Below are 24,647 nucleotides of genomic sequence, written 5' to 3' on the forward strand. Positions count from 1 at the left end.
CTTCCGCGGAGATCCGGTGGGTCTGCTGAGAAATCGAGCTCTTCCTTCTCTTTTTTGTTCAACGAGTAACGCAAACGAAGGAACGACCTCGAGGAGCAAGCGGCGTCGCGTCGTTTCGAATTTCGCAACATCTGAAAAGTCTCAGCTGTTGAGAGGAAAGATTCACATTAATTTTATTACCTCTCTCTCTCCCTCTCTCTCTTTCTTTCTTTCTTTCTCTCTCTCTCTCTCTCTCTCTCTCTCTCTCATTTTAGCCCTAATATATGTGTGCGTGTGCGTGTATAATCTTTCTCTTGGTCTTTCTCTCACACATATACATGAAGCTTTTAATTGCACCTTCCTAATTACTAATTCCATACCTTATACTCTTTTCTTTCCGTATCGTTCACTTTCAGTATATCTTGATTTCCTTTCTCCCCCCCCCTCTCTCTCTCTCTATGTATATCTTTCCCCCCTCTCTCTCTCTCTATCTCTCTCTTTATATATATATATATATATATATATATATATATATATATATAAGAGAAAGAAAATTAAAACTGTAAGTTAAAACTATTCAATCAAAATTTATTCAATCGAACAATAAAGTTTCAACTTACAGTTTTAATTTTCTTTCTCTCATAAGCTCTACTCTCTATTGCGTATTGAGCTTTTTTAATTCGGTTGGGATTACATTTTTTATGTATAAATACTGTTATTTATATTAGTTTGAAGTTTACCATTATTATATATATATAGTTTTGTCTCTTTTTTACTTCTCTTGATGGCAGATTTTTATCATCTCTTACTGTGTCTATACGTCTCTCTTTCTACCCCTCTCGCTACATTATTTTTTCATTTCCCCTTCCCATCTCTTTCTCTCTCTCTTTCTTTCTCTCTCTCTCTCTCTCTCTCTCTCTCTTTCACTCTTTAAACTTCATAAACAACTAAAATTTAAACCCAATTCGCAATGAATGATTTCTCAAACCTCACATGTTTTCATACATGGATACTCCCTGTGCAAGGAATTTATAGTAGAGCAAAGGTGTCGCAATCTTGACCGCACTTCCTTGAACATGCTTAGCTTAAGTACTACGGGGGGGGGGGCCACAACAACTGAAAAAAAAATGCGAGCATTCTGGCATATTTCTCGAGACATTTCATTGTTGTGTTACTTCTCGTTTCTATACGACGAAACATCTTCTAATAGATATTTTAACTGAAGAAATTTATCATATTATTAGACGAATTTTTATTAGTAGTAGTGGTAGTATTTGTATTATTATAAGTAGTTTGCCGTAAGAATGATATTTTTCTGTGTAAAAAGTATGTTTATTTACTTTTACGAATGTTTTACATAAAAAAGAAAGTTAACAGTTATAATAAATAAATATTACACATTTATTAAATAAACATGAGAATTGTTCACATTGTTCCACTTATTTTCATATAAAATGTTAATAAATAATAAAAAAAATAATATTATAATGTTATATATTATAACACATAGTATCTGTTGGAAGATGTTTCGTTGGGGACACCGAATCATCCATCACCGTCTAGAAAACAGGAAGTAATGCAACAATAAAATGTTTAATTTTACAGATAAAGTCTGAAAGTCTAATCTACCTTACTGTGTAACCCATAGCTGGATCGAGGTTTGCTATAGCCAATACCATCGATCAATATGAGTACTACCATAGTGTTCTTCATCTTTCGGATTTCAATGATTTCCATCTCATTAACTCTAGTCATCGATGGTATAACTCTTTGTAATGATGTGATAATCTAATAGTAAAAGAAAGTTTCTGTAGCTCATATGAACACTAGTATAATCTAATAATACTGAACCGGATGTGACAATGCAGTTATGAAAGTAGAATATAAAAGGCAGGTTTAAATGCGTACATTACATAGAAAAAGAAACAGAAAAAAAACAGCAAAGACTGTCGAAAAGATGTAAACAGAAAAAGCGAAAAACTGCGAAGTAGAAAGAATGAAAAAGACTAGGATAGACCGTCGAGAATGCTTGGCTATATCATTTGGACTGCTTGCATATTATTATTCAATTGGTCTAGTATCGAGGAAAACTTGAAAAGACTACAATATTATAGGTTATTGGGAGATTTCGTAACTAAAATCTAATCGAAACAAATAAGTGCTTATTTCTAATGGTGATGCCAAAACACCTTATTTCAAGTTAATTCAACTTGACGAATTAGACGCACTACCTTTCTATCTACTGCGTATGTACAAGGGATGCCAAAAGTAAAACCTATTTTTTAATTCAAAAAGTTGAAAAGGTACAAAGACCGGAATGGTCCCATTTAAATTTATTTTCTGTGCCCCAGAATTTATTTTTCTACATAGTCACCAGCATTCTCAATACCCTTTTGCAAGGAATTCAATGACGTATCTCTGCTTCTGACGTACGCCCATTATAGGTTGCTTTCTGGGAGTTTCACAACGTCAATATCTGCAAGAAAGATATGAAACTTTAATGTCAATAATGCATAAGTTTAGTCATCATAATAATGTAATTAAGAATCCTCAATTTGAGCGAAATAAAAAATAGGAGGCATTACGTTTGGGACGCCTCTCATCATATATATATATATATATATATATATATATATATATATATATAAAATTTAAAAACAAAAACTTCTTAGATATTGCCGAAGTCGCATCTCGCTAAGAAGCAGACTAAATCTGTTGCTTGGATGGAATCCAAGATAATTTTGGCTCGGTTCCATGCTTATATTAATTCGTTTTTTATTTATTTATTCATTTTTGCAGTTTAATAAGGAAATTATATTACTTAGTTAACTAATAGTAAAAATGTGTGTAATAACGAACACGACGATTAAAATAAAATACAAGTTACACTATCAAACAATAACTAAGATGAATAACTGGACAAAGGCAGAGTGATCCGCCAAAATCCAACCCATAGGATTGCTAATAAAATTAACAACCCTTTTTGCAATCTAAACATATTTGGTACAATTAAAATGTCTAACTTATCCACCAAGTTTGAATAAAGAATGTCCAACAGTTTTTGTTTCATCGTCGTTTAATGATATGCATGTACACTTTATTGATCGTTTAATAAGTAGATGTTATATCGAGTAGACCTCACACTCACCGGACATTAATCCCCAAAATTGTATTTTGTAGGTTTATCTAAAAAATTATATCCATAAAAAATCCACAGACTATTTATGAAGTCATGGCAGTTACAAGGGAAGAATTACTTAAAATTGTACGTTATTATCAACTATCAGACAACCTCGACGTTGCCCGAGAAAGTTTCAAATGCAGAAGTTAAGTACTTGTGGTCTAAATAGAAACATTCTATGTCAAACGCGCCAATGTCTTATCAAATGAAGCTACTGTTGATTTTATACGACTGGCTTTTCTACGTATGCGGTGATAAAACTTCTTAAATGCAATTGTGATGTTAACTTTAGTATAACACTATGTGTGTGTGTGTGTGTGTGTGTGTGTGTGTGTGTGTGTGTGTGTGTGTGTGTGTGTGTGTGTGTGTGTGTGTGTGTGTGTGTGTGTGTGTCGCTCGGTTTAATGGTACCACTCCTGTGTTTTATCTCTCCATTTTTTGGAGTTAGAAAAGATAGAAGGCTTTACTTTATATATATATATATATATATATATATATATATATATATATATTAGGTGTATTACACATGATCTGAAACATATCGGTACTGTCGGTTTCAAATCCAAAACAAATAGCTTTTGGTCGTCTGTGCCGAACAGTATATACGTCTGTATATTTGTATAATCTGTAGCTGAAGAAGGTTCAGCATAGACGACCAGAGACGGTTCTCTCTTATTTTGGATTTTACACCGATGTACCGATGTTTTTCTCGTCTTCAGTAACACACACACACACACACACACACACACACACACACACACACATATATATATATATATATATATATATATATATATATATATATATATATATATATATAATTCCCCAAAGAAATACCTGACTACTCAGAGACAATTTAAAGTCTTATTCTTTAACTTACCATTCACCTATTTTGTTAGATGCTATGAGTAATATTATACAAGAAATGAATCTGACCCGTTAGGTCACCCATTTAGCTCGGTGAGAGTGGAGTCATAAACAATGTGAGAGGCTGAGAGTGATAGAAACTGAGTGAGTCACTCGCTGTGTTGATTGTAACTAGCGACTAATTAGAACAGTTAAATGGAAGAGTCAACTTCGTAACTAAGTGGTAACCCTGCACTCACCACATCTCCCAAATTGGTTCAAATTAGATAAAGGGTTATCAGAACCTTCCGAATCTAAAAACAAATATTCATTGTTTTTTTTTTTTGTTTGTTTTTTTGTTTGTTTTTGTTTGTTTGTTTTTTACTTAGGAGTCACCACTTATCAAGGCCAGAAGTTCACTAGAGGATAAGGATTAATGATTGTAAGATGGTGGTGTAGTAATCACTTATGGTGTAAATTGGGTAGAATTTGATTATTTATTGGGACGGCTTAACAGGAACTTGTTTACATTAGATTTGAAGGCTACCTTGTTGTATTAAACCGGGAAGCATGCCAGTGGAACAGTATTCTAAAGGCGGGCAATTCTGGGAAAGAAGTTTTGTTCGTGGATTCTGCGTTTAGATTTCGGCACAAATAGAGAAATGTAGTAAATACTAAAGAACATTGCTTATTCGAGACACAAAATCTCGCCAGTACTCCAACACGGATTGGTAGTACTGTTATTTTAAAAGTGTGGATTTTTCTTTTTCGGCCTTCCACCTCTTCCGCTCATATTTTCAAGGTTGGGAATGTTCCAATTATTTTAACAATGATTGGTCTGACTGTCTCCGTTAACTTTCACGAATTTCCCTGGTTGCTGCCAAAATCCACAACTATTTCCTGTTTCCACGTTCTTTTAATGTTCATCTGTGGGTTTTTTGGAACCGTTAAATCCATCTGTGCAAGTTAATTAGATTTAGTTTACGAGATTCCGTAGGCGACTTGGAATGTTCAATATCCTAGTTTTATATTCGCTGTCAGATTCTGGTTTACTTTATCCCTGTTCGATCAATGCCTCCGTTCAGTCTTAAGAGACAATGGATAACCCCTGTAAGGGTAGCTGCGCGTATAATTGTGAGGCAAGGGATGCGCAAACTCCAACCATACTTCTCTTGAATCGGCACTGCTTGAGTCCAGTGGCAAGGAGAAGTATTAGATGGTTGGAAACAATGCCAAAATAAGAGGATAGCAAATACAGCACCTGGAATTCACAAATGGTCATCCATTTTAGTACTGACCAGAGTCAACGTTACTTAACTTCTAAGAGAATAGACGCATACAGTTTCGCATCCAATCCCTGACAATGCCTTTCTGCAGCTAATCATAGAAGAAATGTTGCTAGTTTTACTCTCTCTCTCTCTCTCTCTCTCTATATATATATATATATATATATATATATATATATATATATATATATATATATATATATATATATGGATATTTTCATAGTAAGTGCTCGACATTTTCAGCAAGAACTCGTCTTAATGCCTACATTGCAATGAACATCCTCTCTCCATATATTTACCCAAAGTCAAACGAAATTCCATGAACAGGGTTTGTTTCCAAGAATTTTCCAAAGAACAACCAAACCCAACACCATAAATAGATACTGGAATATATGAAAGAATTTGAAGCACAAAACCCTTTTCCAAACTTATTGGATACGGAATTAAATAACCAGAAAAAGGTTGATATGCTGTAAGACAAAACAACCAAACCAAGCATCATGATTAAATATTTCAAGACATAAAGAACTTGAAAAATTAAAACTTTTTTCAAAATCATTAAATTCAGCATGAAATAACATTAAAAACTGTTTGATATACGAGGAAATACTGGGGGTTGGCAGCCTTGGTCATAAAGGGTAGAATTAACTGCAAAGAGTTTTGCTTTGTCTGATGCTGACGAGAGTTCCTCAGGTCCATTGATGATAGTTGGGATAGCGCATCAGGATTCTGTTTGTTATTTACCAAAACTGGTGGGAACCAAGCCGCTGCTCAGCTACTTTGGACTTGACGGACTGAGCATACAATTCTCTCGCATTTTTATTACTTTTTTACGGAGGTTGCTTAACAACTTGAAGGCGGCTTTAGTCTCGGTACATCTATTACGTTGGAAGCAATAGAAAAAAGTGATTTCTGTGTGCAATGGCATCAGCACATTCTGGAGAGAACCACGGCTGACTGTTTTATATGCTGTAAAACAAAACAACCAAACCAAACTCCATGAATAAATATTTGAAGGCATAAAGAACTTTAAGCATAAAATCTTTTCCCAAAATTATTAGATTCAACATGAAATAACCCGAAAAAAAAGGTTGATATACCGTAAAGCAGAACAATCAGATCAATTTTTTTAAATGTAAACGTGACTTTTTTTCTAAGTTTTCCGCCAGGTTGTATGTGTCTATCCGAGTGAAGACAGCGTGCTACAGATAATATCGTGCCCCGTAAAATAGCCTATACATCTACTTGTCACAACTCCTGCTATTAATTATAGTTTTAAAATTTACTAAAATTTCTAGGTAAGTTTTTCAATTTATAATTATATTCTATCATGTATACGCCGCTTCTACATGATATAATTTCAAAACAAATAGTGCCGGAAAAAGAACTTTTCTGAAATTTAAATTAATTTTGACGTATAAATTTACTTTGGACGCTGGAGGGGAAAATACTTGGAATTAAGCAGGTAAAACAGTGCGCTAGTTTTGTACCTAAACCTGCCCGTGCTAACAAGGTAGCATTTGCCCCAGTGAAATTGCTGCGATGTCTCTTCTCTAATGCGTGTATAATTCCGTTATACACACCAGTGGGCACCCAATCCCTATTGTCATCGTTCTCTTATTAAAGTACACGGACACTGAGACTTATTATAATGAAGATTTATAGATTTATTAGTTACACAACAGACAAGAGAGATATACTTTTTGAGGTGGGTTACTGCGTTAGAAAGAGGGAGAGGGACAGAGATTGATATAGAACATTGCTATACTCGTATACATCGTACGACTGTGGTTTCTGGAGATTAGTAAAGTTTTGTGTAACTGTCCCGTTCAGGTGTCCACCAGAAAAGTTATCGAATTTCATTGCTGCTAGACTTACGCGATACCCTTACTTCCTTTACACTCTGTAGTAATTCTTTCTGACCCTTTATCTGTCAATCATTCTCTTCGCTCAATTTACGGTGTTTGCTATTTAGCATTGTGTATGATGTGATGTTGTGTGTATAATATCAATATACATCCTCGTTATTTGGACCCATACGTGTTGTCTCTCCTCTTGGTCGATTGCAGAAATACAACTCTTACTTTGAATTAGATGTTTTATTCTTATGAAATACAGACAGCCAAGAAGAGAAATATATCTAACGAAGAGAGAGAAAGAGAGGAACAAAAGGAGTGACAGGCACATAATTACCAGAATCAATTCTTAACACGCCCGATAGCTATCAAGCTTAGCCCTGAGATAGCGCGAGTTACCTTCTGATGGGAATAATGTTACTACTCGACTTTCGTCATTCATTGAGGTCATTCTTTGAACACCTATCAATCTCGAGGTATGAAGGTAAACGGCTGGTTATCTCCCGAACGTTCATAACTTGACTATAATAGCTACAGTTGAGAATAATTAGTCATACAGAAACAAATTTAACAATTTATTGTAGTGACAAACAAAAGATATACAATTATCATAATACATATGTGTGTGTGTGTGTTCAACATTTTTTTTTTTTTTTTTTTTTTGCTATAGCTATTCCTGTTTGCTACGCAATTTCAAAAGTCTTTCTTTTCTGCAAATGTGTTAGTATTCATATTTTGCAGTTTCATTTTATGCTTGAAATAGCATTTCATCACTATATTGTGCTAGTATCTTTCCTTTGATGAGAAGTAGGCATACTTTGAAACTCCACGGATTAAAGATTTCTTAATTTTTAATTAATATTCCTTGTCGGATAATAAAATTTGCTTTTTCCTTATATACAGATTTTTTTTTTTTTTCTCATATATATATTTAACTAAAGCGTCATCAGTTATCAAGACCTAAATGCCACTGGAGGATAAGGGTTAATGAATCCGACCAGGATGAGACAACACCGGGAATATTGGTAATCATGATTAAAATTGCACAGAATTTGATTATTAAGAGTGGGACACAAGAACAATTTGTTTACATTGGATTTGAAAAAGACTATTTTGTAATCAGCTGTGAAACAGACCTGCAGTATTGCGTTCAGCGAACGTGTAATTCTCGAAAAGAAACTGCTCATTGAAAACTAAGTTTTGTTTTAGATACACAGAGAAGAAAAAGGGGAGATTATTTACAATGGTTGCAGCTAGATGCGTTTTGTTGTGTTTTACAGGAGTACGCATCAATGGGATCTCAGTCTAAAACTTCTGAAACTGCGAAAATAACGAAAGAGCAGAGACAGACTAACAACATCATTTCTGATAGAAAGTGATTATAGAGATGATAAAAAGGGCATCCCATACTTAATTTCAAATTTTTGTACTCTCTCAAGTCAGGAATGTAGGTTATATATATATATATATATATATATATATATATATATATATATATATATATATATATATATATATATATACAGTGAGATTTTTTTTAAAAATTGCGTATTAAAAGCCAATGAAATGTTTTTTATTTAAACGTTATTTTACAGGTTTCTTTTTATGATTGTTCAGAGTAACACTGGGTCAATCCCACATTTATCTTCCGTCACTAAAAATACACGAATAAAACAGTTTCTATGTCTTTATTTATCAGGCTGGAACGTTATGGCGTATTTAAAGGTGCACTTTGTCTTACCAATTTAGAGTGCATGTGGGTGACCTTGGGATATGACTGTGGCGCTTTATATAAAGCATTTGATTTACAGTTGGTTTATGCGTGCGCATACCTACATATATGTTGATCTATATATCTATAATATAAAGCTGAACGTATGTGTGTGTGTCTGGTCAGGAATATATATGGTTGACTATTATAGAAAACTGATCACATATAATGATAGAAGATGTATCGAGACACAGAAATGGGTATGTTTGATCTGGCATAATGATGATTCATTAAAATTGTGGGGTCTGCGTACGCGCCTGGGCCACAAAGTATGGAAATAAAAAATTTAAAAATAGTCTACAAGTTTTTTTTTTTATATAGATGTACATAATACTTTGATGAGTATGTTTGAACTTAAATAGGGATGGTATAATAAAATTGTGGGGTCTGCGTTCGCGCCGGCCTCCATAGAATAGAAATAGGCATAAACTTTAATAAAGACTTTTCATATCTATCTGCGTAAGTATACTTTAATAATTATGTTTCAGTTTGAAGAAATATGGTATAATAAAATTATGGGGTTTATCTATTTTATTTTTACTTTCATCATATTTTGCTTTGGTTTTGATACCCACAAATTCGAAGCTGTGTGTGTGTGTGTGTGTGTGTGTGTGTGTGTACGAAGATATATGTGTGTGTAGATGTATACATGTGTATATGGTTATATATGTAAATGTACATATGTGTATATAAATATGTACATATGTTAATATATATGTATATATATATGTATATATGTGTGTATACGTGCATTTATACGTACATTTATATATATGTATATATATGTATATATATGAATGTATGCGTATGCGTATATGCATGTGTATATATGTGTGCATATATATGTATGTTTACATATATGAAGGTATGTGTATGTATGTGTATATATATGTGTGCATATACGTATATATATGTATGCCGTATATGTATACGTACGAGGGGCGTGCAATAAGTTATGCCCCTGACTCACTTTCCATAGTAGTAGAGCAACGAAACTTGGTACAGTTATTAGTCTTTCTCTACATAGGAACCACCCAGAGTTATGCATTTCTCCCATCGTTTGATTCAGCTCTGGAGACCGTTTTTGTAGAACACCCCATGTTAGTCCTCCAATCACGACGGGACTTCAGAAATCAAGGCTGCATCATCTGGGAAACGCTTTCCTTTCAAAAACAACTTCATGACTGGGAAGAGGTGAAAGTCAGAGGGTGCAAGGTCAGGAGAGTAGGGAGGATGGGGAAGAATTTCAAATTTCATAACCATATGCCCGTGCTTCTGATCTGGCGACATGCGAGTTGTGGACCGGAGCGTGTCCTGCAGGGAGAGGGTACCTTTGCTGATCTTGCCCCGCCTCTTGATTTTTGATAGCTTCCCTTAATTTCCTCAAAAGTGAAGCATAATAGGCTCCTGTAATTGTGGTACCCTTTGCCAGGAAATCTGTTATCACTACTCCGTCCTGGTCCCAGAAGGCTGTGAGCATGACCTTGCCGGCGGAGGGCTGCACCCTTGCCTTCTTTGGAGGTGGTGAGTTCAAGTGCTTCCACTGCTTTGACTCGGCTTTGGTCTCTGGATCATAGTGATGGACCCAGGTTTCATCCTATGTAATCGGTCTTTTGAAAAACGTTGACTCATTTTCTTGGCACATCTCCAAATTCATCATCGAGGACTCGACGAGTTCTCGCTTCTGGAATGGTTTGAGCAACCTGGAAATCCATCTGGCAGACACCTTATGCATATGCAAATGGTCATGAATGATAGTTTCCACAGACCCTGTACTAGTCTTAACATATTGGGCTATTTGGCCAATAGTAATGCGCCGATCTTTAAAAATGGCAGCCTCAACATGATGGCAGAAGGGAGGCGACCAGGCCTTGGAGCTGTTTTCACAGCTTTTTTTTATTATTAGTAAAGGCTGCTCTCCATTCATAAAGTGAGTTCTTTCGTCCGCAAACTGGACGAGATGCTGGATGGATTGTGGAACAGTAAACCATTTTTATCCTCATATCAGGGTATTTGACAAATACCTACACAGAAACTAAAGACACTTGACAATGGTGTCTATTAAGCAAAAAATTTATACATACAGGGTGATTTGAAAGTAAGCCGTTAAATATAAAATAATTTCATAGAAATGCAATGTAGCCTATAATATATTGTGGACTAAGTCCATGCGGGGAGGCATGTGGAGCTTCTTCTGGTGCACCGTTGTGCGTGCTCAACTAGAGCAGGCTATCAATCGATTTCATTGAAAAATAGTCGATTTCATCGATTTCGGTGAAAATAAAAATATGGATGTTTGAAACATTCGTTGATCATCATCCGTTAACGAGCAACGTTGGGTTTCTTTGCTAGTATATATATATATATATATATATATATATATATATATATATATATATATATATATATATATATAATGTATGTGTGTTTCTGTGTGTGAAAGAGTATAGAATGTTCTGTAGGAAAACTGGAGTGGGAGAACTCAATGAGCAAAAATAAAAGTTTAAGGTAAAATCAATCAAAAATTTAGCCTGATCTCTTTATAAATGTATTTCAAATGAACAAGGCTTTTTCAAATGAGATGTGCTTATCATTTTTCAGTTGGACGGAAAATTTCGGTCAATTCTTTCATTTGAAAAGGTCCGATTGAATTGACATAAATTTATGAGATCGAGCTAAGATTTTGTTTGTTATTTTTATTTTATTTATTTTTTTTTTTTTTTACTTGTGTGTGTGTGTATGTGTGTGAAATACAGAACGTGAAGAATGGGAAGAAGTGGCGAGAATGAACTGCGCATCTGCAGTTAATTACAATAAATGTCAACACTAATCAAGAGACACGTTTTCACATGCAGGTAGACAAATACCAGAAAATGGTTTCCGGCAAGTCTTACGCAAGATAAGAACTTCCCAACGTGCGAACATCTTCTCCTACTTCTTCATGTTTTGGCCGGCGCACTTCGTACCATCTTCAATTTAATCAACCGGCTTGTTTAGCACTCGCGTTATTCGTACACATCGCTGCTGGAAAGGCAATAATATTTATAAAGATGCGTCCATTCAATCTACGCGTTAAGCATTGAAAATGACATTTCAAACCGACTGAGCCTTTTATAGAGATACATAGACGCATTTAAAGTAAGAGTTTTCGATTTCAAATTGCGCGACAAACTGACGCAATTATTATTTTAAACTTAAATGCGACAGACAAATCGATGGATTTAACTATTGGCAAAGTCTCTCAAGGCGATTAAAGGGCGTATCTAAGAAAAAAAGAATTCTTGGGAAATTCAAAATGGCGGATACAACGTGCCGTATCTTGAGTTCAACAACTTCTGTGTTTGCCATTAATTCTCCCATTTACTAAAATGTTATATCTAAATAAAATCAGATAAGCCCAGATTGAATCTATTTTAGTAACAAACAAAAAATACGAAACAGAAGTTAGATGGTTTTACAAATCTAAAAATAAAAAATTTTTAAAAAGCACTGCACATTATGTTATGGTGATTATGTTCATTATTAAATGGGTACACCATCTTTATCAAACTAAACTTTTTAAAGAATCTATATGCAGTGTAACTCTCTCTCTCTCTCTCCCTCTCCCTCACTCTCTCCCCCCTCTCCCCCTCTCTCTCTCTCTCTCAATATATATATATATTTTTTTTCTTTCATCAACACGCGCGCGCACACACACACACACACACACACACACGCACACACACACACACACACATACCACTGTCTGACTGACGTAAATGAACATTTAAAATTAAGATGTTCAAATTCAACGTTATTTCACGCGGTTAATGGTAGCCGAATGGATAAGGTCTTCGCTAATCGAGCCAGAGATGTTTCGTGTTGCGAAGTTCAAATCGTTCGACTGGTATTAATCGTGACACCCTGCACTGAAGATTCCCGGAAGGATGAAACACTAGTGTCTGTAGGTATTTAATTATTATAGTAAAAAATAATTATATATATATATATATATATATATATATATATACATACATTAATGGTTGCTTGTATTGACGAGCAACCAAATAGACAAAAGACAGTGTTTTTGCTATGAGATAAGAAACGTACGTACGACGGTAAAGAAGAAAATATAAACTTTCGCTGAAATTAAGAATAGAAAATAAATTTAAATTATTATTCTGAACTAATTCTTTCCTTTGGCCATAGGAATGCAACCAACAATTATACATGCTCTGAAAACCGAAACATAACTTCATTGAGATTGTTATTTGAAAATAAAATTGACAATTGATATTATGAAAGATACATACATTAAAAAGACATTTTAAACTCTGGAATATATATACAGTAGAACCCCGGTATACGATAGCCCAAGGGTGCGGTTTTTTCATGTTACGATGCGGAATACGATGTTTTTCCCGTCCTCTGGTTACGGTATTTTCCCCGTCTTGCAGTGCTATTGATTATTTTGATTATATATATGCGTATTATATACTGACTATATTTTGTTACTAATTTTTAATGCTGTAACCTGGGTCCTAATATATATATATATATATATATATATATATATATATATATATATATATATATATATATTATGATGGGCGTTCTAAAAGTAATGCTTCTAACTTTTTATTCCACCCGAATGGATCAAAGGGGATTGCAAATTGCATTGCTATGATGACTGAACTCAAGCATTCATTACCTTAAAGTTTCATTTCTCTGTTGTAGATATTGACAATGTGAAATTCTAAGAAACATCTGCTGTCACAGAAGTGCGTCAGAAGCAGATATGTATCATTGAATTTCTGATAAAAGTTCATTGAGAATAGTGGTGACTATGTAGAAAAATAAATTCTTGAGCACAAAAGACTGCTCGTTCTAATTGCACCACTTCCGTTTTCGTATCTCTTCAATTCGTTAAGTTTAAAAGAATCGGAAGCTTTACTTTTGGAATTATCCTATGTAGATGCATAAATATTTCTGTGTGAAGGGTCTTTGCTTGCTCATAGATTATACTTCCTCTTTGCATAAATTCCATAAATTCAGACATGATGTATTTGTTTTTTAATTATTTCTTTTCCTGCTTGAGGGCTTCTGGAGTCATGTCTATTTAATTCTTATACATTTTACTTAGCTATTTACTTAGTGCTGTAATAACAATGTTTCTACATCTGCCACTACTAAAAGTGGTAGTAGTAGTAATAGCAATGCCTACTTTAATTTTATTTGAATGCATATCTAGCCAATCCTCTGCACGATTCACTTCTCGTCTATAAACAGTCCGACGTTGATTATGAAATGTTTGAAATTCTTCACTTGTGTTTCATCGTTAAAAAAAAACTAAAGAAAAAGCGTTGATGTAAAAATTAATTACATCTGAAAAACAAAGGTGCGTTTCGTTGAATCAGACGGGTAATAAAATGCATCTTCGCACGCATATGTAAAATATACATCCAGTCTTGTCAGGAAAAGACTGAATCGCGTTTTTTTTTTTTATTTGTCAGTTTAAATATTAATGAAAATAAAGTAAAATGTCACCTTGGCTGTTTATGCAAGTTTCGCGTCACTTTACTTGGAGACGCTGCAAAAATGCACCTTTCCAATTTCAATACACTATGTAGTTTACACAACTTATTACTTTAAATGCAGCTTTTATTTCTATCCCACATACATATGTCTGGCCGAATCGCGCCGCCGATTTCTCCTTGCTAGGTGTTACACCAAGTCGTAAACGCCCTTGAGCTTCCCGGCCGTAAACAGCCGATTTCCCTCCAAGCGAATAAATCCCTAACTAAAAAAAACTCTCTCTATTCGATTCAATCGTTACCTAGTATCATAAAATATTCGTTTGTCTCTAATGCTGACTCATTTCAATAATCTAATTCATCATCTTTGCAGTGTTTGTTATTGTTTATTGTTTCTTCTTTTAATTCGGTCCGATTGTTATCGTTTTGAAATTTCAAACTAGCCTGGGTGCCCGGCGTTGCCCGGGTGTTTGGAGGTGTGTTGAGCAAGAAAAAAAAAATTGGTAGTAGCCAGGCTTGAACCCGTACCGCGAAGGAGGAAAAGAAAACCGTGACGTTTTTGCCATTACGTCCATCGCCAAATCGGAAGTAGCGAAGGTTTTAATTAAGGCTAGTCAATCAAAAAGAGGGGATGACTTTTGAAAATATCGGCGAAAAACGACTCCTCTCTATAGAAAAGTGCCCAGTGACAGAGGGTGAAGGAATTAATGTTTTTAGCTAATTTTTCGATATTTGTCGTCTGAAGGGTCGAGCTTCAAAGCGATACCGATCTCGTGAAAATCTGTTGCCTCTGTCGAAAGTATTAGGAAGACATACAAACGTATATACATATATTTAAACAAACAGGTGCGATTTATATTGTCAAATGCTTACCATTTTTTCAAAATTATTTTACTCTCAAATATTTCGAACTTAAATGTGTAAACTTACATATTTGTCTACCTAATCTACTCATTAGCTAATTTTAGAGCCCTAATCTGTTACATGGGCATCAAAATCAAAAAAGCGAATGATCGAGACGCAATAAAAGTTAAACAAAATAAAATGTAAATAAAAATTGCAACCTCAAATTTCCCGGTTTTCTAGCGACTACATTGTATATCTTACTACTTTGTCCCCTCTATCTTCTTCTTTCACATGTTCTACCCCTTCCTATCGTTCTCTCTTTTGCTAATATTTCTTACTTGCCACCTTCTTTACCTACCTAGCTCTCTCTCTCTCTCTCTCTCTTTCTCTCTCTCTCTACCAATCTTCTACTCTTCCCACTTCTCTTTTGTTTTGTTTTTTCGACGTCTTTCCTCCTTTTCAACATCTTCCGCCCCCCTCGGCTCGATTGCACTGATATGACCACTCGCTTTCACTGATTCAATCTGAGCTGTTTCTCTTGTTTGTTTGTTTTTCATTCATAAACTGTATACGGAAAGCCATTTGCTTAACACTTCGAAAACCGCCGTCCAATTAAATAAACGAAAGCAACTAGAATAAACAAAGAAGCAAATATCGTTGAGAAAGCAAATAAATAAAACGCATCTTCACCAATGTGTGCAAAATTCAATTGCAGAACATCACAATATTACAGTTTTCAAAATCTAATACAGGCAACAAACAAGTTTTTAAAAAAAAAAAAAAACAAGAATCGTCAGGCTTAAGATGCGTTCATACATTCTGTGCATTTATTCATTAATTGCCATTTTTACTTCTTTTGCAATTAAAATATTAACCCAATTAATATTACAAGCATGTTGTTAATATTTTTTTAATGTGTTTATTTAATATTGATTATATGTTATCGATGCAACAATAGCTTACTATTATCCATACTGAAAATGGTGGGTGGCGTATTGCTTTTAGAGAAATGTATATTATAAAAAATATTGCTATACCAAATTATGCTTCATTTCCTTCCTGCGGCAAGATGGAAGGAAGCAGATTACATTTTGTTTTGTCATTTTATTATTTACTCACTAAGAATAATCATACAGGCCATCATCAGAGATTTCTCTTTGAGAACAACTTGTGGTATTCTCAGGAGGTTGAGTGACAACAAATCTCCGCAGATTTGTTTCGATAACCTTTGCAAAACAAATTGCGTTGTCGCAACAGCCGTTTACCATTGATTTCTCGTTGGCAGCGACCATTGGTCTTCGCTGGAATTTTACTCGTAATTAGCCTTCTCAAGATCCGAATGCTCTTTGCACTCAACCAGCGAAAGTTTAGTAGTAGTAGCTGTACCCACTAAGTGTTTCCACATTGGCTATCATCAGATTTCTGTCTACCAACAATCGGTGATGTTCCCTGAAGTCTAGATGACAGCAAGTCTCCCCAGATTTCCAGTACGCTCCACCTCTTTTGATAATCTTTGCAAATAAATTTGCGTTATCGTAACAGTCGTTTACCATTGATTTTCTCGTTGGCAACGACCATTAAACTTCACCGAGATTTAGGTTGCAATAAGCCTTCCTAAGATCACAATCCTAGTCGCACTCATCCAGTGGTGATATATATATATATATATATATATATATATATATATATATATATATATATATATATCATTCAATAAGGTAAAAAGATATAGCAAACAACTAAATGAGTATTTTAAACATAGTTCCTGATTTCAAAAGGCGAAAAATTAAAAGATACATCTGCCTTACTTTTAATGCTAGGTTTATTTATGGTGTCTTTTAAATTTAATAAAAACCCTTCAAAATTTTCTGACGAGGAGACCTTGCTTATTAAAAAACTATATTGTTGTTCCTTCTTATGAAACGGATTTTTAATTTAATTATAATTTGATTTTTAAATTTTAAATTATCAATCACATTACTTAATATATATATATATATATATATATATATATATATATATATATATATATGTTTGATGAGACAAGTCATTGATACCGTCGGTTTCAAGACCGATAATTAGGACCGTTTTAGATATCCATATCAAGCTCTCTTCAGCCAATACTCATCAAGAGAGCTTGATATGGATATCTAAAATGGTCCTAATTATCGGTCTTGAAACCGACGGTATCAATGACTTGTCTCATCTTACAACTTTCTGTACACAAAATACAAAATATAAATACGCTCTTACATTTCGGATTTTCCTTTTAATTAAGCACTCTGCTGGATTTCTTTTTTCCAAAAAAAAATAATCATATATATATATATATATATATATATATATATATATATATATATATATATATAATGAAGTAAAAACCACTCACATACAAACACATATAAGTAAAATATATGTTGTATTCCCGTGTGTGTGTGTGTGTGTGTGTATATATATATACGTATGTATGTATATATATATATGTATATGTATATATATATATATATATATATATATATACGGTAATACAATATATGTTTTACTTATATGTATCTGTGTGTGAGTGGTTTTTACTTCATGGGTGAAAGGTCAAGTGCTTTGATATAAAAACGGCTCGTTTTGTTTTTTGTTTTGGGGTTTGTTTGTTTTTTTTTCAGAGTTTTAAAAAGAAAGTATTTTCTTTAAAAAAACATTCTTGTCTTTAAAAAACATGTAGTGAATTTCCACCTCCTAGAAATAAGAGCAGTAAATAAAAATTGAAAAAGCAATTATGTAGGAAGTCTGCGTTAGCTATTAAAATACAATGTTCCGCCCAGACGTTCGTTTCATGAACGATCAACGTGCCAATAAAAACGGTAAGATGTCCGCAAGACAGATAATGGTCATGCGAAAAGCAAACAACTGTCAATAAATATGAAAGTAATCCCATGTATAATCACAAGTACATATATATAAATGCATAATCTTATATAGCAATGTATAGACTTATATAGTAATTCATTTATTTATATATGAATATATATAACTTGTCGTTATATGTAAATATACACCAGATAAAACTAGGTGATCACACACAAATACATGTATGAAGAACAGACACACATTCAATAAGATACTCGTTACATACACGTGTATATATGCGCAGAATATATACAACCCCCTAACTATGTATCGGCTTGTGCAGACAAAACATAGACTGATGAATGTAAAAATGTGCATTTAAAATAATGATTTCAGTCCATACTGGACTGAATGGATATATATATATATATATATACATATATATACATACATATATACATATATATATACATATATACATATATATATACATATATATACATATATATACATATATATACATACATATATACATATAAATATATACATATATATAAATATATACATATATATGTATATATATACATATATATATATAAATATATACATATATATACACATATATATACATATATATATACATATATATACATATATATATACATATATATACATACATATATACATATATATACATACATATATATATATATATATATATATATATATATATATATATATATATATATATATATATATATATATACAGTGGTACCTCGGTTATCGAACGTTTTGGTGGTCGAACAACTCGATGTTCGAACCAAAAGTTGGAGATTTCTTGTTACGGTAGTCGGACGAAATTTGTTCGAACCGCTGGCTTTGCTTCAAATATAAACAAACAGCGGTGTACCTCAATGGAACGTTTTAATTCGTACTGGTCGTGATACTTTGGAAGTGTAGTGTGACAACCCAACCCCACTCCGACGATATCGCCACGCGAGTTTGAACTCTGTGACGAGTTATACTTAGTACAGCGTCATTGCAACCCCTTAGACAGTCTAGACGGTGTCTGAGTTATTTTTTGGTACATCAGCGTGGCACCGGAACGCCGCAATTCGATTGGTCGACCGCTTTTCTTGCGTGGGACGATAAAGGACATTGAGGTGTCCGAAAATTTAGAAAAAAAAAAAAGAGTTCAGTAAACTGCAATAGGCCGAACGAAGCGGGTGTATCTCGGGACGACAGTAATTAATTCCGCGAAAAAAAAACTGTTCAAAAATCGGTTTAGCGTCGTGTAAAAACTTTAGAAACAAATAAGAAATGGACATTCTTTTAGCATTGGACAAGAAAAAAGAAAAAAGAATAAAAGCAGTAAAGCGAGTGCAAAACGGAAAAATGCGAACGATGATCGAATTTAAAAAGAAACTTATAGAGAAATTTGAAAAGGGAATACGTGTGTCACCGCTTGCAAAGAAATATCAAATGGTAGTGCCATTTAATGTATAAAATCCTCAAAGTGTACAAATAAAAGGAACTTTTAAACTTTGGAACCAATTAATTCTATTTCAGTTAATTTAAAAGGGGAATTATCGTTTCAGTTGTCGAACATTTCGGTGTTCAGACAAACATCTGGGACGAATTATGGTCGAGTACCGAGGTAGCACTGTATATATACCAGGTTAAAGGTAATCAAGAGTGATAACTAATGAATTTAACGAGGTTATTAAGAGTGCTCAATAAAAAAAAGAAGACACGAGAAATATATATATGTATATTGATATAAACAAAATCACATGGCCGTGACACTGGGCATACTAATGTTTCGGACAAATGGTCGGTTAAAACCAGAAGCCCTCGTCAGGCGACTAAATAAATGGTTGCTTTCCACAGAATAATTTTTTAGGACTGGTTTCTTGTGTGAAAAGCAACCATTTATTAATTCGTGACTATATAATTTGTTATATATCTCCAAAGGAGTTGAGTCATCAATATTTGTTGTCTTTTATACTTTGTTTATTATTTAATATAACGTGTTTCGATCATTTCTTTCCTTTCTTTAGATAGAAATGAAACGATTTTGTCAGAGAGGTTTGCTCTCACAATGGCTTCTCAAAAACATATTTTAATAATCAATATCTTAAAAGAGCAAATGCCACTCGAAACACACTTAAAGATCGTTTTCAGGTCTGCATAGATGAGAGTTGCGGAAAAAATATAAATGATGATTTAATAATTTGTAAATGATATGTTTAAGTAATAACAATATGCAAGAAATAAATTACGACCCTTAAATGACCCTTCTACAAACTGGCAAAGTATTTTGAACCGACCTTATATGAAATGTTCAATATTCAAACGTTTTTTGTTTATTGTTTTTTTTTTTTTGTTTTTTTTACTGATAGTTGTTTAGATCCCAATAATACATTCTTGCTTTTAATAACCGTACAGTTATACTCTATACATCAACTGTTAAGCTTTCGCTAATAAAAATAAAAATGAAATGGTCCACTTAAAATTCCTGAAATGAATTCAACTAACACTTGAAAATAGCCTTAAAGCAAAAAATAGTTGAAACAACAGAGATAAGAAATCTCTTGTGCCGAAATCATAATCTCAAAAGAGAGGGAATATCTTCATTTAATTGATATATTGCTTGCCTCCATCCATGTTCACAACTCTCATTAATTTCATTACGTTTTAGGTGCATCTTCCACTCGCTATAATTGTTCTGTTTCTCTCGGTTTAACTTGTTTGGGTTTTTTCATGAATCTTACTTTTATATTTACAAAACGAGAAGCTTTATGCGAATTGTCGTGTCGAGGCTGATAATAGCCTAAAATAGTCTAAAATAACCTAAAATAGCTTTAAAATGCGCTAACATAATCCAAAACAGACTAAAATAACTTAAAATAGACTAAATATCCTAAGATAACCTAAAACAGCCTAAAATAGTCTTAAATAGCATAAAACAATCTAAACATATCCTAAAGTAGATTAAAATATTTTCATAGTCTAAATTACTCTAACCGCCTACAAATTCTGAAAATAGCCCAAAATAGTCTACAATAAGAAAATAGCATGAAATACTCTAAAATAGCTTAAAATGGCCTAAAATACATTAAAATATTCTAACAAAGCTTTAAATAGCCTAAAATACACTAACAGCCTATGAAATCTAAAATAACCTAAAATAGTCTAAAATCTGGGTTCAAACTGAAGTTCATATTTATTTGTTTCCTTACGAGGACAGAGGTTTACATAAGATCAATTCTTGACGTAAAAAAATCCAACTCCCTCAAAAGGGTCAGTCTGTATTCTGAAAAAAAATTAAAATGCCTAGTCTAGAAGAATTCCTTCTTAAATAATCGAGGAACAAAAAAGATATGTATTTGTGTATCTATTAGAACAAAGCAAAGTTATTTAAGTTTGAAATATCAATTTTGTCGATGCGCCTTTCGTTAGTTTAAAATAGTCTTATCACTAAGACTGACGCAGACTTAATGATCATTTAAATATATAACGTTTTTTTTTCTTTTTTTGACGGAACACCTAATCAGTTATTTGAATTTCAAACATAACTACTATTTCTTTTTTTTCATTGTGTTCTTATATTGAAGAAAGGGTGCTTTCATGATTTAACATTTTCATTTCACCAAAATATATAAAATGTACTGAATATCCAAATGTCGACATTGAACAAAATAACTAGTGTTTTATGATATTTGTAAATAATAAACCATGAAACTATTATCAATATTGCTTCCACAAGATTGTTGTCATATTTGGGTTGATAAATCTCTGCCCCATTTCAGGGTATTTGATAGGATGCAGAAAGTTATCTGTAATTTGATTGGCCTCCACCCATTTCTTCTTTTCTGCAACATCTCTCACAATCATAATGTTCTTAGTCTCAGTTGTTTTTATAAAAACTATTATGGCATGTGTTTTTCAGAATTGTTCTTTTATTCTTTTATTCCAGTCGTTTGATTTGTTAGTTTGCTTTATATCCCTCAATTCCCTGTTTTGATATCTCATTGTAATGCAGCTTCCTATTCTATCAGCTTCTTTCCAGGAACTTCAGACTTCTGGGACTCTTTTCTTGCTTACTGTTTTCCTCCTATCTATAATCTTGGTCTTTTTAACACTAAAAAGTCCAAAAGGCATATTCAATCTTTGCAATAATCATCTGTCGTTATTGTTAATTCTTTACATCAAGTGGATTCCCGCATTGTCTAGAGTGATTTCAATAAAACGAATGGAACTTTCTATGAGATTTCTGTTAGAAAGTAAGAATGGTTTTGTGCCAAGAAAACTCTTTGAAGTAACTTGTTTTTCTCTTCCGCTCTCCTCCCAGTGTCATCGTTGGTAATTCCTTTGGGATTAACACATTTAAACATGAGTATCATATACAGCACTTCTCCATTGAGCCATCGCATCAGAACAGGTGTACACTTTTATGTTGAGACGATGACATCATCGTACATTCAGAATTTGGAATGTCCCCCAACTGTGTATGTGAGAAAGAGAGAAAGAGATAGAGTGCGTGGAATTTGGCGGCAAATTAATGGCGGCCTTCTTTCATAAGAAAAAAATCTCCTGTCGTGAACATGAACAAAAGGCGTTTTTGATTGTACGCCATGCGTGAAAGTAAAGTATACAGATCTATAATAAGAAAGGAACGGTTATTCTTAAGATGCGTCAATTCAATTTACGCTTTTTTTAAATCGTGACAGACCAACAGAATAAATCATTTATTGGTAAGCGAGAACGATACTAAAACATACTATTTGAACGTTAAGCATGGCATTCTAACAAAAATGTTATTTTCAGCTTAATCATAATAAACCGATCGGTGAACATAGCCACGAAAGCGTGACAGACCAATAAAAAATGCTATTTCAAGCATCATTGCTATTTCAACTTAATTGTGATGTCTGGCCAGCTAATGTAGTCATTAAAGCGTGACATGCAATAAAAAAAATGCTATTTCAAGTTTTCTTGTGACAGAAAAACAAAAATGCTATTTAAGATTAATCGTGACAGATCAACCAGCGAATATAGCCACTAAAGCGTGACAGACCAATAAAAATGCTGTTTAAAGATTAATTCGACCAACGAACATAACAACTAAAATGTGACTTGCTAACAATAACGATATTTCCAGTGTAAACCTGACAGATCAATCCACCGACGGACAGGACATCTCATAAACATTTAGATTTATCTAATAAGAAAACAAATAATAAAACTCTTATCGTTATTTATTAATGATCATATTAACAAAGTCCATTCCATCAATTATCTGTTATTTTAATGGAGTAAAGTTCAACGAGAATAAAACCCTCCAGCATACACAAATCATAGACATTCTTCTCTGTTTCCGTCCAATTGTTTCCCAATTTCTTAAACTTTCCTCGATTTTATTTCGTGAATAATCTTACTGTAAATAAACAATATACCTAAAGATTGAGGCCCTGTCGGTGGGGCATCAGAATACGCCGATTGCTCCCCTGCAGAGGGTAAAAGTCCCTCAATGGGGGTCCTGGATATGATCATAAACTATATCCAGCTTGTGGGCTTTGGGGAGTGTGGAGCCACCCTTTAATTACCATTGCTCCCAGGTCCACTCTGACCCGGAGTGGTAGTACTTGTTAGGTTCCCAACTATGGGTTGAATAGAAACCAACGTGAAAACAACAAATATATTCTATTAAAAAAAATTTTCTTCAAAATCTTTGGATTCGGCATTAAATAACCCGTAAAGGGTTGATATGCCGTAAAACAAAAACAACCAACCAACCAACCTAAAGATGGAATTAACAGCGATCGAAACAAGTAGCAGCATTAAAAAATAATCAGTCCGAAAAAAAAAAAAAAACATAAGAATTGATTTTACAAAAAAAAAAAAAAACATAAGAATTGGTTTTACAAAAAAAAAAAAAATATGTTTAAGAAAATTTAAAATTGTGAGTAAAAAATTAAAAAGAAAATGTCTTCCAAACCACGTTAATATGCAAATATTACTGTAATGTTGTCCAGGAACTAACACCTTGTATGCTCAGTTGCAACAGGGACAAAGAATATGAAATAATTTCAACTAACATTTTTGTTAGACAATGACATTTATATCCTCATTCTCGCATTACCACTGTGACATCTCTCACGTGATCGTCTTCTCAAGCGTCATCCACGCCTCGCACATGATCTCGAACGTTATACCCATTTCTAATCTTATAAAATCTTTATTTTCCCTATTTTTTATATCATTTCGCATACATTTTCATGCGCGCGTCCGCGCTATATTATTATTATTATTATTATTATTATTATTATTATTAAAAATACACTTTGCATGTGTGTCTGAGAGAGAGAGAGAGAGAGAGAGAGAGAGAGAGTTCCCTATAGACATTGAAGGGCTGTGACTGATTTTGTTTTTATTCTACACAAATGCATTTTGTGTCTATGAGTGTTTTTAAATAAGTTTTGTATCGGAATGCATCCGATAAGTATCTAAAATTAATAATCGAAA

General features: G+C 33.4%; 1 protein-coding gene across 12 annotated transcripts in view; it reads left to right on the forward strand.

Moving 5' to 3' along the window:
* LOC145277001 (filamin-A-like) overlaps positions 1-24,647 on the forward strand; it is a 257,559-nt gene that overhangs the window by 91,162 nt on the left and 141,750 nt on the right. The gene's annotated exons all lie outside the window — the stretch shown is intronic.

This window comes from Euprymna scolopes, chromosome 5 (genome assembly GCF_053919585.1).
Source record: "Euprymna scolopes isolate OS-2025 chromosome 5, ASM5391958v1, whole genome shotgun sequence".
NCBI classification, from domain to species: domain Eukaryota; kingdom Metazoa; phylum Mollusca; class Cephalopoda; order Sepiida; family Sepiolidae; genus Euprymna; species Euprymna scolopes.